At 50.6% G+C, this 21980-nt stretch overlaps 1 long non-coding RNA gene across 1 annotated transcript in view; it reads right to left on the reverse strand.

Moving 5' to 3' along the window:
• Nucleotides 1–288: 288 nt before the first annotated feature.
• Nucleotides 289–21980, reverse strand: part of LOC146831478 (uncharacterized) — a 28875-nt gene continuing 7183 nt past the window's right edge. The window contains exon 3 of the long non-coding RNA XR_014961299.1: nucleotides 289–405. This is a non-coding gene — a long non-coding RNA (uncharacterized LOC146831478). The remainder of the gene's footprint in view (nucleotides 406–21980) is intronic.

Here is a 21980-nt window from a genome sequence, read left to right on the forward strand (position 1 = left end):
TGCAGACCAGCAAGGTCTGAGGGACTCACCCAGCAAGGGTAAGTCAGGGCAGGCCTGGAACAACCAGGGGAGCCCTTTGGTTTGATAGAAAAGTTTCAGGGGACCCACAAGCCAGCTGGTAAGGGATCACAAAGACGCCTCGGGAGGATTCACTTCACAGGAGCCCACGGTCACTTGGGATGAGGTCGGCCTCTGATTTCGGTGGAAATCCTGCTGGAGGCTTGGACCATACGTGGTCCAATGCACAAGTTCATAGACTGTCATGAAGGGGTTGCACTCGACAATAGTGCACGGTACCCGGGTATTGCTGTTCCTCATCACTCGTGGGGTCCACTTGCCTCAGCTTTGCTGGGGACTCACGATGGCCGTCGAGAAGTCAGGAAATCTTCAGTTCAGTTCAAGTTTCTTTATTTCGGCCGATTTGGCCATAAAAGATGCAATGGTACAATATCAACATAAAACATCCACTACATATAAAAATCATTACTAAAATACATAAAATCAATATACATAGCATTACTAATCACAGGGAACAATTGCAATTCATTACAACAAGAATCATTGTTTTAACACTTTGGACCTTATCCGCCACATAGCTGTTAAAAATTTGGCAATTGCAAAGACTATGTGGGGAGCTGTACTCGTTTTCAGTATTCTATACGAGTGCAGATGGCTCCTTATACCCAAATTTCTGCAGAGTGGAACTAACCAGAATTTCCTTGGTCTATTATAGGCTGGGCAAAAAAACAGAAGATGAATTTCTTCCTCATCATGGGAGCAACATCCTGGACAAATTTTATCATCCCTCTTTGTCCATTTATAGGTAAAGGTTTTGATGGGCAGAGTCCCTAACCTCCATTGAATGAACAATTTCCTTGATATAATGGGAAAGATAATGTCCATAAACCCTTCAAACTGATATGCGTCCTTGAAAACCAAAAATCGATCAGTCAAAATACCTTTGTTGGATGCAGAGACCAGGGAAGCAAGACTTTTCTCCTTATATATCCCCACAAGACATTTTCGTGAAACTCTATGGCAGCCTTGTTCAGGGCACTCCCATAATTCAGGGAGTCTCAACCGATAGAGTTCTTTATTTATGGAGACCAACCACGGTATTTTGCCACACTGGTTCAAGTTCATTACATACATGAGCTCTTGCCTGTAGTGTACAAGCTCACCAGTGGACCAAAGCCTGTGCCAGAATCTTAATGGCATTAGTTCCAGGTCGTCTCTTATGGAGGGTAAACCCAAATCTAATCTTAGGGGGAAAAGGGGTGTACCGCGGGGAAGGGCAAGAAGACGCCTAAGAAAATTATTTTCTACATTAACAATTCCTACCCCCGCTTTATACCCCCATAGTTCTCCACCATAAGATGCTGCCGCTTTAGCTTGGGTTTTATACACCTCCACTGCAGGACTAATGGGTTTATAAGTGGAGGAGTTTACAACCTTCAGAATTCCCCCTGGCAATTGGGACAACTTTAACCGACTTCTTGCAATTTGGGGTTCCCATGATACATTTTCATGGAGGGTTACCCCCAAGTACTGGAAAGTTTTTACCCTCTTACTGAACTCAGAGATGGATTGGGTCTAGTTTTGGATGATGGGTTGAATATCATGTACTTGGTCTTCTCTGTGTTGATCTCAAGACCATATTGACTACAGAAAAGACCAAATCCATCCAAAATCCGTTGAATCCCCATCGGGGATTTTGAAAGCAGGAGGGTATCGTCCGCAAACATAATGGCTGGTACCCTCCTGCCTGCCAAGGATGGAGCATCATTGTCCCCAATAGTGTCAAGATGTAATATGACATTATTGACATAGAGGCAAAACAGGGTCGGCGCCAAAACGCAACCCTGTCTTACCCCTCTAAGGACTGGGAATTTTGATGACAATGCTCCATCCCTCCCACACCTGACCTGAGCAAAGTTGTTCTCATGGAGCCTAGTTATGGCATTTAATAGATGGATCGGAACGCCCAGCTCCTTTAGAACCTCCCATAATTTCTTACGGGGAACCAGGTCAAAGGCTGACCTCAGGTCCACGAACACCATGTACAGCCTCTCCCTCTCGATACTCACGGTTTTCCAATAAAGGAAAACGAGACGGAAGATCTGATCCATGGTGGACGTATTTTTCCTGAAGCCAGCCAGAAGGGGGCTAAGGATTTTATTTTCCTCCATCCAATCTAAAAGGTGGTTCAGGAGGAGGCGAGAATAGATTTTTTGGGGAACATCTATGAGACTAATCGGCCTGTAGTTGGCCGGGAGAAGAGGAGAGCCCTTTTTAAAAATGGGCACTATCTCTGCCCCCAGCCAAGTACAGGGGATCTCCATTCCTCCGACAATAGAATTGAAGAGGATGAGGAAATAAGGGCCCCATATCTCTGGATGAAGGCGAAAAAGATCACCAGGCAATCTATCGAGATCTGGGGCCTTCCCCCTCGCCAAACCCTCGATTGCACTGACCACATCATCAAGGGTAAATTCAAAACCAGCTGCAGGAATAGATAAAACAGCAGAGGCTACAACATTGGCATATCCAAATGTTTCTTGATACAATTTGCCAAAGTGGGCCTCCCAGACAGAAGCTGCAATATTTGGCTCCACCGCAGCTTTTAATTCTCCTGCACCAGTATTTACCAAGGACCAGAATTTTCTCGGGTCCTTCGCTTCTAGTGCTAATGTAAGGTCCTGCCATCTATTCCAATCCCATTCCGATCGCGCTAGTGCCATAGCTTTCCTATAGTTCCGCCTAAGCTCAGTAACCTTGCACTTATCAGAACCTGTTTTTATTGTATTTATTAGTTCTGACTTTATCTTTTTACAAAAAGAATTGTACCAAGTTGGGGTTCGAGTCTTTTTTTTCCGCAAGGGTACCACTGGGTAGAAAACTTCACCTAATGCTCCCACTAGGTCTTCCTGAATTGTGGCTAACTTCTCATTGAATTCCGAGGATCTTGGCTGAGTAATTAGTATGTCCAATTCTTTTAACTTGGGGAGTGCTAGCTGATAAATTGTACTTATGGTCTCTTCTGAGCTTGCCAATTTCCCCCATTTAACCCTACGTCTCTTAGAGCTGAGAACCAAGTTCCCACGATCATCACTAGACTCAGCGGAGAGTGATCGACCAGCACATTTAGGATGCACCATGTCCAATAGAAGTGCGTTGTGGTCACTGTCCGTTCTTATTATTACTCTGAAGTCCAGGATCTTAGACCAAAGGCTGGTATCTACAAAGATATAATCCAACCTAGATTCATGGTTCTTCCTATTAAAAGTGCAAGATGAAGGGATATCAGAGGTGGTACGACCATTACAGGCCCTAAAAGAAAAGTTTAATGTTAAGGACATGATTTGTACTGCCAGAGGGGACCAAGATTTAACATAGGGAGATTGACAAGGCGGGACACCCCAGAAATCATCTTCAGTCGTAAGGGCACCTTCCCTTAGACCTTCCAGGGGTTCAAAGTGGCAATTGAAATCACCACCCAACACTATCTTGTAGTCATTAGGAAGATGACCCAAAAAACACGAAAGATCATCTAGTGTGGGGGATTCCATGGCCACACTAACTGGGCAGGAATACACGTTGATAATTGCTAAATTTAAAACATTAGGCCACTTGAGTAGGACACACTGTATGTCCTGCGAGAGCGTTGGTACACTCTCCGCATTGCACCCAATGTGACTGGCTACCCAAATCGCCGAACCACCAGATGGCCTTCCTCTGCCAGTCCAAGTTGCTTTAATTTCAAACACTGCGTATCCTACTCTACACAGCGATTCCCTCGCCCAGGTCTCTTGAAAAAGGCAGATATCACTATTGCCTATTAGGGAGTCCCAATCACTTGTGTCTAATTTATTAGCAATGCCCGCCACATTCCATGAAAGAACCTTTAAGATTTCGGCTGGAGGTTCTGATCCTAATTCCCCAGTTTTCTCCGGCACAGTGTCCAATGTTGGAGCCGTGGGCACATGCAATGGTATTTCCATAATAGGTGGAACAATAGGGACAACCTTGGGAACAGGCGGGACTATCAATGTTGAATTGTTATTTTTATAACCCAGTAAACTCTGGGGTGAATTAATTACTTGACCAAGGGAGGTAATGGATGTTAAATTCTCCCATCGTAGGGCATCAAATTCTCGAGTGGTGATATCTGTCTCACCTCTCATGAACCCCTGTCCCTTATAAAGTCAATCTACCTGGTCAAGACAACTATATCTATTAGGATGTGTATAGTTGCCATAGTTGGTAAAGGTATTGCAAGTGGGCCTAAATCTAAACCCATTGTCAGCAAATCCCACCCGGTCCAACCGTCATCCCTACTCATAATCGAATCACATGTTTTAGGGTAGAAATATGACAGATGGACCAGTTCAATAGATGTAGCTCCTGTATTCCCAAACCAGTTGCAGATGTAAGACACAACATTCGGGTTCTTAAAACTTACAATTATGCAGTCCCCCACGCTTTTCTTATCGGTGTATCCAACCCATGGAACCCTTCTAACCATAAGGATTTCTCCTTTGAGATTAGGTGGTAAGGGCCTGTGAATGTTAAGCCAGCTAGTAAACTTATTATGTAGGGAGTCATGGGGTTCCACCACATTTCCGCGAAGCACAGGTACCCCCTTCAAGACGACAGTGTAAACTGCCGCCTCCGGGGGCAAATTTACTATTTTTCGCCAATTGTGGGGGCTAGTTTGCCCGACTGAACCGTTTATTGCATCATTTGCTGGTTTCGCCTGGCCTGATGTGGAGGCCGGGGCAACTAAATTCGGCCTCCTAGCAGTTACTATCGGGGGTTGTTGCCTACAAGGAAATACAGGAGCAGGTTTTGACAGGGGGACTGGAGTGGTGTTTTCTAAGGGAGTAGCTGTTGGAAGTGCAGGGGACAATGTAACTGGATTAGGAAGTGTGTGGGAAGTCCCAGCAGTAATCCCTTGAGCTCCATGCACACTTGCTCTTTGACCTGCTACTAAATCTAAAAGTCCCTTTCGCAAATCCAATAAACATATTTCCATATTAGCCAAACGATCTTCTAGGGGAATAAGCATTTCACTCAATAGGGTGCGAAGACCTGGGAGAGTGAGATCCTCCACCCCTACAGGGATATGTTGGCTAGGAAGAATTATTCCCGAAGTCTGATGGGACAAAGCTCTTGTTTTACGAGACGACTTTAGCCCTTTACTGACTGGATCAAGTGGTTTCCCTTACCCCTAGAGTTGGGTTTGGAAGCCTTAGGTTGTCTACCCCCTGTCGTATAGGCCCTTTTTTCCTTTTCAAAATAGCTCCCTCCTTCTCTCCCTGTAATAGCTGCATGGGCTCTCTATCATTACTTTTGTTCGTATTAGAAACACCTCCTTCAGCATTAGTCTTGGGTAAGGAAACCTTACATGTTGGGAGGGGTAATATGCTAAGCTCTACAGTGGCAGAGTTATCACAATCAGTAGAGGGAGTAAGAGAGCAATTAAGGTCAGGTGAGGCTGATAGAACAGACATGCCATTTATCCCCCCTGCGACTACTGATGTACGATTAGGCGACTTTACAGGAGTAGTGGCATGAGCAAGGGGTCCCAGAGAAGATCTCCTAACCCAATCAATTTCTTGCGAAATGCGCCTTTCAAGGATAGAGATCTCATCAATGAGAAGGGACCCAGCTTTGGCAAAGTACGTATCCAGAGTACCTATTGTCCTCCCGGACGCCAAAGCGCTTTTGCTCCTAGTTTCTCTAGTCGTCATGGTCACACACGGCTCCAGATGAGGTGGGGACTTTAGACAAGGGATAGGGACCCTAGCCCTAGCTCGCCCTTGCTCGAACGGCCTCAAACGGCCCGCTCTTTGCCCGGTCTTCGCCCCGGTATGCGCCCCGCTCGCGTCCCGCTCACGCGATAGTAGGCGTGGTTCTTGTAGTGGGGGGAGGAGGGGCCGGGAAGAGGCACCAGGTGCGGTGTATCAGTGCATTGCAGGGCACCCTGGGCCTCGCAGTCCCAGCGAGGATGGCAGGCTTCAGGGATAGATAGCGCAATGAAAAATGCCCCAACAGCTCCTCCAGAGTCAAAGATGCAGCTAAATCCAAAGTCCACGCCTGCGAGCGGCTCCCGCGAAGCGGGGGCCGCGAGGCGTTAAGAAGGCAGAAGTAATGAGGGGAGGGGCCGGGAAGAGGCAGCAGGTGCGGTGTATCAGTGCGTTGCAGGGCACCCTGGGCCTCGCAGTCCCAGCGAGGATGGCAGGCTTCAGGGATAGATAGCGCAATGAAAAATGCCCCAACAGCTCCTCCAGAGTCAAAGATGCAGCTAAATCCAAAGTCCACGCCTGCGAGCGGCTCCCGCGAAGCGGGGGCCGCGAGGCGTTAAGAAGGCAGAAGTAATGAGGGGAGGGGCCGGGAAGAGGCACCAGGTGCGGTGTATCAGTGCGTTGCAGGGCACCCGCGAAGCGGGGGCCGCGAGGCGTTAAGAAGGCAGAAGTAATGAGGGGAGGGGCCGGGAAGAGGCACCAGGTGCGGTGTATCAGTGCGTTGCAGGGCACCCTGGGCCTCGCAGTCCCAGCGAGGATGGCAGGCTTCAGGGATAGATAGCGCAATGAAAAATGCCCTAACAGCTCCTCCAGAGTCAAAGATGCAGCTAAATCCAAAGTCCACGCCTGCGAGCGGCTCCCGCGAAGCGGGGGCCGCGAGGCGTTAAGAAGGCAGAAGTAATGAGGGGAGGGGCCGGGAAGAGGCAGCAGGTGCGGTGTATCAGTGCGTTGCAGGGCACCCTGGGCCTCGCAGTCCCAGCGAGGATGGCAGGCTTCAGGAATAGATAGCGCAATGAAAAATGCCCCAACAGCTCCTCCAGAGTCAAAGATGCAGCTAAATCCAAAGTCCACGCCTGCGAGCGGCTCCCGCGAAGCGGGGGCCGCGAGGCGTTAAGAAGGCAGAAGTAATGAGGGGAGGGGCCGGGAAGAGGCACCAGGTGCGGTGTATCAGTGCGTTGCAGGGCCCCCGCGAAGCGGGGGCCGCGAGGCGTTAAGAAGGCAGAAGTAATGAGGGGAGGGGCCGGGAAGAGGCACCAGGTGCGGTGTATCAGTGCGTTGCAGGGCACCCTGGGCCTCGCAGTCCCAGCGAGGATGGCAGGCTTCAGGGATAGATAGCGCAATGAAAAATGCCCCAACAGCTCCTCCAGAGTCAAAGATGCAGCTAAATCCAAAGTCCACGCCTGCGAGCGGCTCCCGCGAAGCGGGGGCCGCGAGGCGTTAAGAAGGCAGAAGTAATGAGGGGAGGGGCCGGGAAGAGGCAGCAGGTGCGGTGTATCAGTGCGTTGCAGGGCACCCTGGGCCTTGCAGTCCCAGCGAGGATGGCAGGCTTCAGGGATAGATAGCGCAATGAAAAATGCCCCAACAGCTCCTCCAGAGTCAAAGATGCAGCTAAATCCAAAGTCCACGCCTGCGAGCGACTCCCGCGAAGCGGGGGCCGCGAGGCGTTAAGAAGGCAGAAGTAATGAGGGGAGGGGCCGGGAAGAGGCACCAGGTGCGGTGTATCAGTGCGTTGCAGGGCACCCTGGGCCTCGCAGTCCCAGCGAGGATGGCAGGCTTCAGGGATAGATAGCGCAATGAAAAATGCCCCAACAGCTCCTCCAGAGTCAAAGATGCAGCTAAATCCAAAGTCCACGCCTGCGAGCGGCTCCCGCGAAGCGGGGGCCGCGAGGCGTTAAGAAGGCAGAAGTAATGAGGGGAGGGGCCGGGAAGAGGCAGCAGGTGCGGTGTATCAGTGCGTTGCAGGGCACCCTGGGCCTCGCAGTCCCAGCGAGGATGGCAGGCTTCAGGGATAGATAGCGCAATGAAAAATGCCCCAACAGCTCCTCCAGAGTCAAAGATGCAGCTAAATCCAAAGTCCACGCCTGCGAGCGGCTCCCGCGAAGCGGGGGCCGCGAGGCGTTAAGAAGGCAGAAGTAATGAGGGGAGGGGCCGGGAAGAGGCACCAGGTGCGGTGTATCAGTGCGTTGCAGGGCACCCTGGGCCTCGCAGTCCCAGCGAGGATGGCAGGCTTCAGGGATAGATAGCGCAATGAAAAATGCCCCAACAGCTCCTGCAGAGTCAAAGATGCAGCTAAATCCAAAGTCCACGCCTGCGAGCGGCTCCCGCGAAGCGGGGGGCGCGAGGCGTTAAGAAGGCAGAAGTAATGAGGGGAGGGGCCGGGAAGAGGCAGCAGGTGCGGTGTATCAGTGCGTTGCAGGGCACCCTGGGCCTCGCAGTCCCAGCGAGGATGGCAGGCTTCAGGGATAGATAGCGCAATGAAAAATGCCCCAACAGCTCCTCCAGAGTCAAAGATGCAGCTAAATCCAAAGTCCACGCCTGCGAGCGGCTCCCGCGAAGCGGGGGCCGCGAGGCGTTAAGAAGGCAGAAGTAATGAGAGGAGGGGCCGGGAAGAGGCACCAGGTGCGGTGTATCAGTGCGTTGCAGGGCACCCTGGGCCTCGCAGTCCCAGCGAGGATGGCAGGCTTCAGGGATAGATAGCACAATGAAAAATGCCCCAACAGCTCCTCCAGAGTCAAAGATGCAGCTAAATCCAAAGTCCACGCCTGCGAGCGGCTCCCGCGAAGCGGGGGCCGCGAGGCGTTAAGAAGGCAGAAGTAATGAGGGGAGGGGCCGGGAAGAGGCACCAGGTGCGGTGTATCAGTGCGTTGCAGGGCACCCTGGGCCTCGCAGTCCCAGCGAGGATGGCAGGCTTCAGGGATAGATAGCGCAATGAAAAATGCCCCAACAGCTCCTCCAGAGTCAAAGATGCAGCTAAATCCAAAGTCCACGCCTGCGAGCGGCTCCCGCGAAACGGGGGCCGCGAGGGGTTAAGAAGGCAGAAGTAATGAGGGGAGGGGCCGGGAAGAGGCACCAGGTGCGGTGTATCAGTGCGTTGCAGGGCACCCTGGGCCTCGCAGTCCCAGCGAGGATGGCAGGCTTCAGGGATAGATAGCGCAATGAAAAATGCCCCAACAGCTCCTCCAGAGTCAAAGATGCAGCTAAATCCAAAGTCCACGCCTGCGAGCGGCTCCCGCGAAGCGGGGGCCGCGAGGCGTTAAGAAGGCAGAAGTAATGAGGGGAGGGGCCGGGAAGAGGCACCAGGTGCGGTGTATCAGTGCGTTGCAGGGCACCCTGGGCCTCGCAGTCCCAGCGAGGATGGCAGGCTTCAGGGATAGATAGCGCAATGAAAAATGCCCCAACAGCTCCTCCAGAGTCAAAGATGCAGCTAAATCCAAAGTCCACGCCTGCGAGCGGCACCCAGGAAATCTACTTTTGGGGCTGCAGGGACTGCAGGAAAGTTTGCTACTGTTGATTCAAAGTTTTGGTGCCTGCCAAGCAGGGGAGTCACTCCTTGACTCCAAGGGAGATTCTTCAGTCTTCCAAAGGCAGTGGATCATCGAAGGTCCAGGATTCTTCTTCAGAGCGTCATCCAAGGATATCTAGTTTGCAATGGCAAGGGTTCCCTATCTTATACTAAAAGAAAGGGAGGGACTAGCTCTATGACCACTCCTATGGGAGGGTCAGGGGAGTGGGTGGTTACAACCACTTCCCTTTGTCCAGTTTCACGCCAGAGCAGGGGCAGGTAGCCCCTGAACCGGTTTGACCTGGCATATGCACAGAGGAGCCTACTGCTCCCCCAGTGCAGGACTTCAAAGCACTCTAGGAGTGCACCCACCCAGCCCCAATACACTAAAACCTGTCTGGAAGGTGGTGACACCTCCCTGTGACAGGATGCCTATTGTTGGGCCTCCTCCACTGCGAGTTTCGGTCAGCAGCAGGAGGGCAGCCCAGTGTCTGTGCTGGTGGCATCCATTTTGTGGTGCCAGGGCTCTTTCAGGATTCTACCGGGTTTCCACAGTAGGTACATGTCTATCTCTCTAGAAGGGTGGGATCATACTCCCACACCAGTTACTGGTGTGGGAGTATGATTCCAAGGCATTTGACACCAAACATGACATGTTTTGATGCAGCCATCCCAAAGTTAGCATTTACCGCCAGGTTATAATGCACTTAAGAGTATATGGTTTAACCACAGCCACAAAGAATAGACTCTGCCAGCTGCAGAGGGGCCCTGCTCAGGCAGAGGCACCCCCTCACATGGAAACCAAGCACCCTGCCCTCAGGATTGATAGGGCCTGCCTTAGGGGTGACTGATAGGTTTATATGTATGTGTAAGGTGAGATATAGGGAACCTATATCTCAATGAGGAGTGCTAACACTACCTCACCCAGGCTGCAGTAGCAGGCCTCTGGTGTCAGATTTAGTCTGCTTCCCAGGGGTGGCATAATACATGCTTCAGCCCATGGCAGGCCTGTGAAGTACAGTACCTATGCCCTTGGTGCCTAAGGTACCATATACTAGGGGCTCATAAGGTACCACAGTATCCAATCACTAGTGCATCTAATATGCACACCATGTCATTTAAGGGAGTAAGCAGATATCCCCGCCAGACTAGTCAAAAACCATCAAAACACCAGGAAAAAAAGTGGGGGCAACCATGCAGTCAGATTCCACCTTCCCACATAAACCCCCCCCCCCCCCCAAACAAAAGGAGATAAGGCTAACCTTGTCCAGATTAGCCTTTATTTCCTGAGTGGCCATATAAGTAAGAACCTGCACTAGCATGGTTGCTCCCTGTCTCATGGTCCACTTGGGAAATCCTTCCCCAAGGGGTTCTGGAGTCTCTCCAAAGTCTAGGGAAATTACCTGTATTGTGTTTTGGTACAGAAGCAGGCTGGTGGGGTGTCTGAGTCTGGATGTGAGGCCCTATTTGGGGTGGTCTCAACTTCCTCAGGACACTGGTCACCATGGAAGCCTTTCTGTCCATGACTGTGCCATATCTGGTCATAAGGGTCAACCTTTGGCTGCCTACAGCTGGGGGTTGGGTCCCTCTGGTTGGAACAGTGGAGGGCATTGGAATGTTTGAGGCAACTATGTCCCAGGTCTCCCTGCGCCCAACAGAGTCCATCTGTGGGATACCTGTAGCTAGGGGCAAGGGGGATCCCTCAGTATCTAGAGGAATATTCACCTGGCTAGAACTATTTTGCTGGGTGTCCCTAATCTGTTGATGAGGGGGTTCCTCTGGACAGGGGGCCACTAAGGGTCCACTGACCTCCCTGACCTCCGCAGCCCTGGGCTGACTTAGGAAGGGTAGAGAGGGGCAGGATACCTGCTCCAGACTGGGTACCACCTTGGAAGAATCCCCTGCCATCAGAGATGTGGCCAGGACAGGCCTGACCACTTCTGGGGCAGTTACTTCACAAGGGGCAGGATCAGTTCCCTTAGAAAGCTGACCCTTACCTTTAGTCTGGTGGGGGGAGGACTGTTCCTCACCCCCTATGCTCTCTGTTTGTGTGGAGTGATCCATGGTTTCAGGCTTCACTCCCCTTAATTTCTCCTGGGGTGGAGGTGAGGCCTTCAGGGTCTCATCCACTCTCTCAGGGATGCCTAACATTCTTAAATGGGCATTGTGGTCCACCTCAGCCCAGGCTGAGATTTCCAGATCATTCCCCAGTAGACAATCTACAGGCAAGGTTGGGGACACTGCCACTCTCTTTGGACCAGTGACCCCTCCCCAGCTGAGATTTACCACTGCCATGGGATGGTCTGTCCTAATTCCATCAATATTGGTCATCTGGTATCTAAACTCAGGTAAAAGCTGTTCTAGGGGCACTAGTCTTTTTGTCACCATGGTGACCCTAGCCCCTGTGTCCCTGTAGGCCACAGCCTTCTGACCATTGATCATGGGCTCTTGTCTATACCTGTCCAAAGTATTGGGTCTCATGGTAAAGTTGGCAAACCCCATGCCACCATCACAGACTAGAGTTGCTTGTGTAGGGGACCTGGTTAGGCCAGAGTCCACCTGAGTTCCCCAAGAAACCCCAAATATGTTTTTGGGTGCACTCCCACCACCTGGGGGATTACTACTGGTAATAATAGGAGGTGTTGGAGCTACAGTGGGAGGAACATTTTCTTTATTGCCCTTCTTTGGACAGCTGGAGTCAGTTTTCCAGTGGCCAGGTTGCTTGCACACATGGCAATATGGTTTCTTATTGGAAGAGGAAGGATTTTGGGACCCACCCCAAGAACTGGGTTTTTGGGGCCCTTCAGAGGACTTTTCTGTATTTGTATTATCCCCACCTTTCTCTTTGGGCTTAGTGGAATCTTTCTTCTGGTCACCACCTTTGTTCTTGGGCCTCACCCTGGTTCTGACCCATTTGTCTGCCTTCTTTCCCAATTCTTGGGGAGAGGTCAGATCAGAGTCCACCAGGTACTGGTGTAAGAGCTGGTTTTGACAATTGTTAAGGATCTGCTCTCTCATTATTAGATTATACAATCCCTTAAAGTCAGTTGCTCTACTGCCAATTATCCAACCCTCCAGAGCCTTAGTAGCACAATCTACAAAGTCCACCCAGTCCTGTGTCTGTGCCTTCTGGGTATCTCTGAACTTCAACCTGTACTTCTCAGTGGTTAAGCCAAACCCATCTATCAATGCACTCTTCAGGACTTCATAGTCATCAGCATCCTCTCCTCTAACAGTGAGGAGCTTGTCTCTACCTTTATCAGAAAAGGAGAGCCACAAGATTGCTGCCCACTGCTTCTGGGGGACCTGTTGTACTCTACAGGCCCTTTCCATAGCAGTTATCCATTTGTGGATATCATCCCCACTCTGGTAGGGAGGAACAACCTTGGACAGGTTCTTATGGTCTGGAATGTAATCTCTGACTCTAGGGACACTGTTGCTGCCACCAGGGGGTTATAACCCCTCTCTTTTAGAAGCTCTCGGGAGCTCAAAGGCTTCTTTGTCTAATGCCAACTGCTTGGCCTTAAGGGCAAATCTTGCTTCCTCATACTGCAGCAGTTTGTACATTCTGTCAGAGGAGGTCTCCCTTCTAGGAAGGTATATGTTCCTCTGCTAGACAGATTCCCTGCCAGAGTGATATATGAGTGCTCAGATTCCCTAGAAAGGGATCTAGGCCTCTCCTCCACTCTGTCAGTTCTCTTAGGGAGAATTCCTCTGTCCTTTTCAGACCCATGTGGGTCTGGCCCTTCAACCACAAAGTCCAAGTCATCTTGATTTTCATCATCTGACCCAGAGACTATAGCTGACCCACCCCCTGATTCAGACCTATTAGCTCCTAGAGCTAATCTAAGATCATCTGCTGTCAGCAGATCTATCACGTGTAGAGTGAAGGGACTCTGTCTTAGCTTCAGGTGCCTTGCAGCACACATGGCTTTCAAGTCAAAGAAAGTCATGTCCTTATACTTAGTCTGAGTAGACCCACTGGCTCCACCCTTTGAGGACATTCTAGTGTTGTGCAGTGTTGTACTACCTACACTAGCTTGTGGCCTACTGATCCTAGCTTGAGCTGTAGCAAGGGTGTGCTATCCCTTCACACACAGCTCTAAGTTCAGTAGAACTTGTTGATACTAAGCTTGACTTTATATGTACCTTGAGTACCTTTAGTGGTTTTCAGTTAGTAATTCAAATAGAGATTTTCTAGTAAAACAATGGCAAGCTCGAATCCCACACACTGCCTACCAATGTGAGAAGTCGGCCAGGTATATGCTGGTCACTAGTTAAAGTGGCCACCTTGCACCAGTACAATTCGACTCTTATGGTAGATAGGTTTAAAACAACCTTTTAAAGAAAGCTATCCTAGTGGTAGCTGTGGAGAGCAGCCTTCAGGCTAAGTCTCTGAGGAATGTAAAGCAGCTTGTTTTACCTTATAATCTCTTGAATTACCAAATGAAAGGATACCACAAACGTATATATATATAAATTATATATGTATTTATTTCTAGACACACTCTACTAATCTCTTTATGAGATTAGAAGTCAGGAACATATGCACAAATCAATGTTTCACAACAAATTAAGCACTTATATGGCTGGGGCCCTAGGGGCGTACCAGACCATATACTAAAAAAGAGGTATAAGAAGAACGACTTGAGAAGGGAGAAGGCCTAGGGCCTTCAGAAGCGCTGGGGCCTCAGTAATCCACCCAAGGCAGGTAAGTAAAGGACCCAGGGCAGACGCCTGCAGTGTGAGAACACAGCCGCGGATCCCAATAGACTTCAATGAAGCAAGTTGCGGTTGGAATTTTAAAGTTTTAGGATACTTCAGGAGAGTCTAAAAGCAACACACACAGGAGCACCGGAGTGCACGAGTTACCTCACCCAGGGAAACCGGGTGCATAGGTGTCTTTTGGTGTCGGGTCGCGGCGTTGTTTTCAATGGGAGCCACAGAAGACTTGCTGCTTGTGAAGACTGAAGAAGTGTCCGGTGGAATCCAAGGCTGGATTCAAAAGAAAGAAGACCTGATAGCAGAGGAGACAGTGTTCAAAGTCACTTGCCTGTGACCCGGGCCCAGGAAGATGGGTGCCCACAGTCGTCGGGTGATTTCAGGTGATCACAGGTGTCTTGACTCTTCAGCCACGAGGTCCAGGAGGTGTCGATAACAACCAGGAGCTGGATTTAGTGTGTTCCACAAAGTCTGCAGCTTGCTGAGGCATCGGCAACCGGATTGGAGCCAACAAGCCTTGGCAACAGCAAGTCTTGTGAAAAGTGAAGAAAGTCAGCGGTGCAGACCAGCAAGGTCTGAGGGACTCACCCAGCGAAGGTAAGTCAGGGCAGGCCTGGAGCAACCAGGAGAGCCCTTTGGTTTGATAGAAAAGTCTTCAGGAGACCCACAAGCCAGCTGGCAAGGGATCGCAATGACGCCTCGGGAGGATTCACTTCACAGGAGCCCACGGTCACTCGGGACAAGGTAGGCCTCTGATTTTTGGTGGAAATCCTGCTGGAGGTTTGGAACACATGTGGTCCAATGCAAAGGTTCGCAGAATGTCGTGAAGGGGCTGTACTCGACAATAGTGCACGGTACACGGGTATTGCTGTTCCTCGTCACTCGTGCGGTCCACTTGTCTCAGCTTTGCTGGGGACTCACGATGCCCATCGAGAAGTCAGAAAATCCACTTCTGGGGCTGCAGGGACTTCGGGCTCCGGCAGGAGCGGGAAAGTTTGCGACCACTGATTCAAAGTTTTGGTGCCTGCCAAGCAGGGGAGTCACTCCTTGACTCCAAGGGAGATTCTTCAGTCTTCCAAAGGTAGTGGAACATCGCAGGTCCAGGATTCTTCTTCACAGCGTTGTCCAGGGATATCTAGTTTGCAATGGCAAGGGTTCCCTATCTTACATTAAAAGAAAGGGAGGGACTAGCTCTATGACCACTCCAATGGGAGGGTCAGGGGAGTGGGTGGTTACACCCACTTCCCTTTGTCCAGTTTCGTGCCAGAGCAGGGGCAGGTAGCCCCTGAACTGGTTTGAGCTGGCATATGCACAGAGGAGCCTACTGCTCCCCCAGTGCAGGACTTCAAAGCACTCTAGGAGTGCACCCACCCAGCCCCAATACACTAAAACCTGTCTGGAAGGTGGTGACACCTCCCTGTGACAGAATGCCTATTGTTGGGCCTCCTCCACTGCGAGTTTCGGTCAGCAGCAGGAGGGCAGCCCAGTGTCTGTGCTGGTGGCATCCATTTTGTGGTGCCAGGGCTCTTTCAGGATTCTACCGGGTTTCCACAGTAGGTACATCTCTATCACTCTAGAAGGGTGGGGTCATACTCCTACACCAGTTACTGGTGTGGGGGTATGATTCCAAGGCATTTGACACCATCACGACATGTTTTGATGGAGCCATCCCAAAGTTAGCATTTAACGCTAGTTTATAATGCACTTAAGAGTATATGGTTTAACCGCATCCACAAACAGCCACAGAGAATAGACTCTGCCAGCTGCAGAGGGGCCCTGCTCAGGCAGAGGCACCCCCTCACATGGAAACCAAGCACCCTGCCCTCAGTATTGATAGGGCCTGCCTTGGGGGTGACTGATAGGTTTATATGTGTGTGTAAGGTGAGATATAGGGAACCTATATCTCAGTGAGGAGTGCTAACACTACCTCACCCAGGCTGCAGTAGTAGGCCTGTGGTGTCAGATTTAGTCTGCTTCCCAGGGGTGGCATAATACATGCTTCAGCCCCTGGTAGGCCTGTGAAGTACCTATGCCCTTGGTACCTAAGGTACCATATACTAGGGGCTCATAAGGTACCACAGTATCCAATCACTAGTGCATCTAATATGCACGCCATGTCATTTAAGGGAGTAAGCAGATAGGCTGGGGTCCTGGATAGCAGGTTCCCAGCCATACTAGTCAAAAACCATCAAAACACCAGGAAAAAAAGTGGGGGCAACCATGCAGTCAGATTCCTCCTTCCTACAGTGAGGTTCAGAGAGAGGCAAGAGAGGTGCAGAAAGAGGCAATAGAAGTGTCGAAAGAGGCAAATGAGGTGCAGAAGGAGGCAAGAGAACTACAGAAAGAGGCAAGAGAGTAGTAGAAACAGGCAAAAGTAGTGCATAAAGAACCAACAGAGGTGCAAAAAGAGGCAAGAGGGGTGCAGTATGGAGCAAGAGAAGTGCCGAAAGAAGACAGTGAGGTGCAGAAAGAGGAAAAAAGGTACAGAAAGATGTAAGAGAAATGCAGAAAGAGGCAAGAGAGGCACAGAAAGAAGAGATGTTTGTGCACCATTAGTACCAATTTAACACTCTCATTTATCAATAAGTAACACGTGACGATTTCAGCTTTGCAAAGGGCCTTCCACCACGCTGTAAAACGTGAAGCTGCATTTTTGGGTTTGGGATTTTTGGGTTTGCGTTTGAGCTAGAAACAAGGCTTTTTTTGTTCAAATCTGCAGATTAGGCAGCAGATGACAGAATATTTGGCAAATGTGGATAATGTTTAATTATGTAACAATTAGTGCAGCCGAACAGTCACATAATTCCAGTGCCCTGCTCATACCTCCGACTAGGTCCAGAAGTGCTCCTCAGTGTCTCATTGAGTTTATACTTTAGCTTGTTTGGAAACGAGGAAGATTAAGCCTGAGGTTACCACTCCACAACACAGACTACAATACCACATAATTACTCTCCATAATACATAATCCCACTCTACATAATTCCTATACACTAAATACCACATACTTTCTAGCCACATAATTTCACTGCACAACATATCCACATAATTCCACTACACACAACGTACATCCACTCTACACCCAAAAACATTAGTAAGAAACTTTAACATTTACAACGCCAATAGATCTCTCGCAAATGCAAAACCTATTACATTGCAAATGCTTCTTTCACTAGTAGGCGCGTTTGCAGAGTAGTGGAGAAAGGGGGCTGGGCCTTCAACCAGTGCTCAGGAATTCTGCTATGTAGAACTTACAGGAGGTACCAGGAGGGCTTCTTGGCCCCCAAAGTCCCTTAGGAGTAAAGTGGACTTCCTCCCCCATCCCGTAGTCTGCCTGGAAGTGCATTTGCAGAGTCGTGGAGAAAGGGGGCATGGCCTCCGAAGACGTCTTAGCAATCCTACTGTGTGGGACTGACTGGAGGTAACAAGAGGGGTAGTTGGCCCCCAAGGACATCCTTGGTGGCCAACTACCCCTCCTATTACCTCCAGTAAGTACCATTTAGCAGGATTGGTAAGTTCTCATAACAGGCCACGCCCCCTTTGCCCACCCCTCTGCAAATGCGCTCCCTGGCACGCTCTTGGATGGGGATTGAAGTCCCCTTCGCTGCCTGGGGTCCTTAGGGGCCAACTAGCCTACATCTTACCTCAGGAAAGCCCTACACAGTGGGATTGCTGAGAAGTGGACACAGGCCATGCCCCCTTTTTCCATTACACTGCAAACGTGCCTCCTGGCGCACTCTTGGTTGGGGCATGAAGTCCCCTTTCCTCATGAGGGTCCCTGGGGGCCAATTAGCCCATCAGGTACCTCCAGTAAGCCCCACACAGTGGGATTGCTGAGAGGTGGTCCGAGGCCACACCCCTTTTTACACCACTCTGCAAACGCAGCTCCTGGCGCACTGTCGCTTGGGGGGATGAAGTCCACTTGTGTCCTGAGGTCCTCAGGACACAAGAGGACCGCAGCGCCCCAGCAGCAGTGCACCAAGAGGCGCGTTTGCAGAGTGGTTTATAAAGGGTCGTGGGCTCAGACCACCTCTCAGCAATCCCACTGTGTGGGGCTTACTGGAGGTACCTGGTGGGCCAGTTGGCCCCCAGGGACCCTCAGGAATGAAGGGGACTTAATTCCCCAACTTAGAACGCACCAAGGGGCGCGTTTGCAGAGTGCTGCAGGGAGGGGGCGGGGCCTCCGGTGAGATGCCGGCTTTTCTTTTTTTAAATAATTAAATATTCAGGAGGGGGGGCCACATGGACCCACATCCCTCGGCCAGTTCTGGCCCCGGGGACCCATTCCCCAGGACCTGGCCAGCCTTTACATTTTTTTATTTTAATTTTGGAGGGGGGGCGTGGCCCCCTTACTGAGGCCAATTATGGCCCTGGGGACCCCGTCACCCAGGGCCTGGCCAGCCTTTTTAAAAAAAAAAAAAAGTTTTGGAGGGGGGCCAATTATGGCCGCGGGGACCCCATCCCCGGGGCCGGCCTTCCTTTAAAAAATTTTTTTTTTTTTTAAAGAATTCTTTTTTCAGGAGGAGGGCCGCGAGGCCCATCTCTCCTGGGCCACTTCTGGCCTCGGGGACCCCATCCCCCGGGGCCTGGCCAGCTTGTTTTTTTGGGGATGAGGGGGCCGCATAGCCCCCCTCCTGAGGCCAGTTTTGGCCCCGGGGACCACATCCTACCTTATTATTTTAATATCAACAGGGAGGGGGGCGAGTGGCCCCCCTCCCAGGCCACTTCTGGCCCCAGGGACCCATCTCCCTGGGCTGATCCTCAGCCTTGGGGACCATGGGGGGAGCCCCAATGCCCCCACGGTCCCTGCTGGATCCCGCCCCCTGCCGAAGCCGGCATTGCTTTTGGGCAAGAGGAGCTGCTGACAAGCAGATACCCTTGCCCAAAAGCAGTCTGCTTTGCTTCATTGAAGCAAGAGAAGGTTTCCTGCTCTTGCTTCAACGAAGCAAAGCAGGAGTTTGCTTTAGCAGGGCGGGAGCCGTGCTCCCGCCCTGTCATAGCAAACGGCAATGTCTTGGGGTGGGCAGGCCTGGGGGGGTGGCGGTACCCAGGGCCAAGGAGGGTTCGAGGAGGGCGGCCGCGTGGCCCCCCTCCCAGCATTTTTAAAGCCCCAGGGAGGTAATGGTCCCCGGGGCCTGGGGGGCCGTAACAGACCCCCTATGTAAATAATTAGTGCCCCGGGGAGGTGGTGGTCCCCGGGCAGTGTGGGGGGCTCGAGCCCCCACACTTTAATTTTGAATATAGTCCCGGGGAGGTGGCGTTCCCTGGGGCTGCAGGGGGGCCACGTGGCCCCCCACATTTAAATCATGTAGCCCTGGAGAAGTGGTGGTCCCCAGGGCTTGAGGGAGCTGTGAGGTCCCCCCAAAATAATTAAATGCCCTGGGGAGGTGGCGGTCGCCGGGGCTTGGGGGGGGGCCTTTCAGGCACCCCACATAATTAGGAATACCCTGGGGAGGTGGCGGTCCCTGGGGCACCATGGGGGGCAGGAGCCCCCCACGCATTTTTTATAAAAAAGCCCCGGGGAGGTGGCGGTCCCTTAGGCTGCGGGGGGCCTGTGCCCCCCGCATATGATAAACAAAGCCCTGGGGAGGTAGTGGTCCCCGGGGCTGTGGGGGCCCCCACGGGCCGCCACACCATAATCAACAATTGCCCCTGGGACCTGGCCCACCCGATGGCTTGAACCAAACGAAGCGCGGGAGACTGCGCTTTTTTTTATATATAATTTTGGCTGGATTCGCGCACCCAGCACGAATTCGCCCGAAATTATTTTTTTTTAAAAAAGCTTTTTTTTTTCCTGGGGCTTCTTGTGGGACCCCTTGAGCAGGCCTAGGGGGTCAGGGTGTTTCTAACTTGCCACCTTCTCTTTTTTATCCTTTTTGCTACTGATTTCTTGTGACTCAGTTACCGAGTCACAAGCTGGCTGCCAACACATTCTGCTTTGGAGTGTTGGCAGCCAATCAGAAGTCAGCTCGTACTCGGGAGAAGTCACTCAGTGCTAAGATATTGATATTTTTCTTCTTTAAATTTCTCAGGAACTACTGAACGAATTTACACCATTTTAAAACAAGCATTGGCACAGCCAATAGGCCTCGCCTTTGGAACCTTATCTGTTGTGCCAGAACTTTTGGCTATGTTGTAGAGCATTGTGGCTGCTGTGCATTATGTTGAAAAGTTATAATAAAAAGTGCTAAGCATTTTTGTTGCCTTTATACAAACAAAGACAACATTATATACAACTGAAAAACCTGATTCAAAAAAGATTTTATCATAAAAAATGTCTTCTGCTATTTTGGTACTTGCACGGCTGGAAACTTCTTCCTGCCTGTTCTCATGCTTGTTTGTTATAAAAAAACAAATTGTTACGGTTAGCCTTTAATTCTGGACATGGAGCGCCTCTATTTCTGGACACGGGGTCCGTGCAGCTCCCACGGGGTGGCGCAGTCTTGTGCTGCAGCCATCTGCCCGCCTAGAGCCTCAGCAGCCGCCCCTCTTCCCGGGTATTTATTTGCTTAAAGTTGGGTATTAGGAGCCAAGGCAACATTTACTAAAGCGGTATAAGCGGGACACGGCTCGGGGGCACCGGGATTTAAAGGGAACGGCGGCTCGGAGGGGTCAGAGCTTTTCATCTCAGTGCATGGCCCGGCTGGACTGTGGGCGGGGGTAGGAAGAGAATTAGAACACGAACTGTGATAGGTGTGTGTGTGTGCGGGGTGGCATCCCCAGACTCGGAGCTGTCATTCCAGGAGTGGGCACTTTCCCACAACTTTCACGCACTTTAAAGCGGCAGAAGTCCATGTAGAAACTGGGACCCCCCGCCCCCTTCCCCAACCTTCACCCCCTTCCCTTCTCCAGCTCCAGGCGGTGAAACCTTAGCACTTGGATGGCCTGGATCATCTGCAAGAAGTGGTAAGGGGGATTTACAAGCTGTAGTCAATCAGCAGTAAGGCCACCCCCTCCCCTGCACCCCAAGCAGCCCCAGTCGCCCCCCTGTCAGGTCATATGAGTAATTAGTAGAAACAACAAAAGAGTGATTGATACATAACTAGAAAAACTAGCCAATAAAACAGCGTGGGGATACAAAATTATTTTATAAAAGAACCCTCACTCACCAACCTGGTTGGTGACATGCTTCATCATAGGGTTTCCACCAGAGAGGCCGAGTGCCACCCTGGTGTGCTTCAACGCCTGAGTTACAGCGGAGCAGGTTTTTGTTTGGGAGAGTGATTGTGAAAAGTGGTGCAAGTATTAAAAGGTGGCTGGTTTTAACCAAAAAATTATTTATTCCAGGCAAACCAACAACAGGTTAAAAGCAAGTGGAACGGACCTAGACTGGCTGGTTAGGATAACCAGAGTTGTCCGATTTTAAAATAAGTGGAAAGAAATGGTTAGCAGGTTTCGGATTTTCTAAGCATTCTTCAGGACCAGGTGAGATTCCACAGCGGTGGGAAACCTATGATGAAGCAAGTCACCAACCAGGTTGGTGAGTGAGGGTTCTTTTATAAAATAATTTTGTTTCCCTACGCTGTTTTATTGGCTAGTTTTTCTAGTTATGTATCAATCACTCTTTTGTTGTTTCTACTAGTATTTCCAGGGGGAATAAGAGTGATCCTCTCCCTCTCCCTTCGTTTGTTTCTTCATATGAGTAATTACCCAGGGGTCCAGATCCCACATTTATTTTAGTTTTAAGATCAGACCCAGCCCTTTCGAAACCCTTAGCAGACCACCTCCCCCTCCAACCCCGAAAAGAACCCAGGCATAAAGGAAGCGAATTACACCCTATTCCAAAACAGGGGGCTGCCATTTTAAAAGCCTTTAGTAATTAATTCAATTCAAATAGACTTTATTCGGATTTCAAAAAATCATCCATAAAAGCACAAGATCCAAGTTAAAATACACAGTTTGATACTTCAATTTCGGGCCACTATTTATGATAGGTAACAAAAAGTATGACT

This window comes from Triturus cristatus, chromosome 5_1 (assembly GCF_964204655.1).
Source record: "Triturus cristatus chromosome 5_1, aTriCri1.1, whole genome shotgun sequence".
In the NCBI taxonomy this organism is placed as follows: domain Eukaryota; kingdom Metazoa; phylum Chordata; class Amphibia; order Caudata; family Salamandridae; genus Triturus; species Triturus cristatus.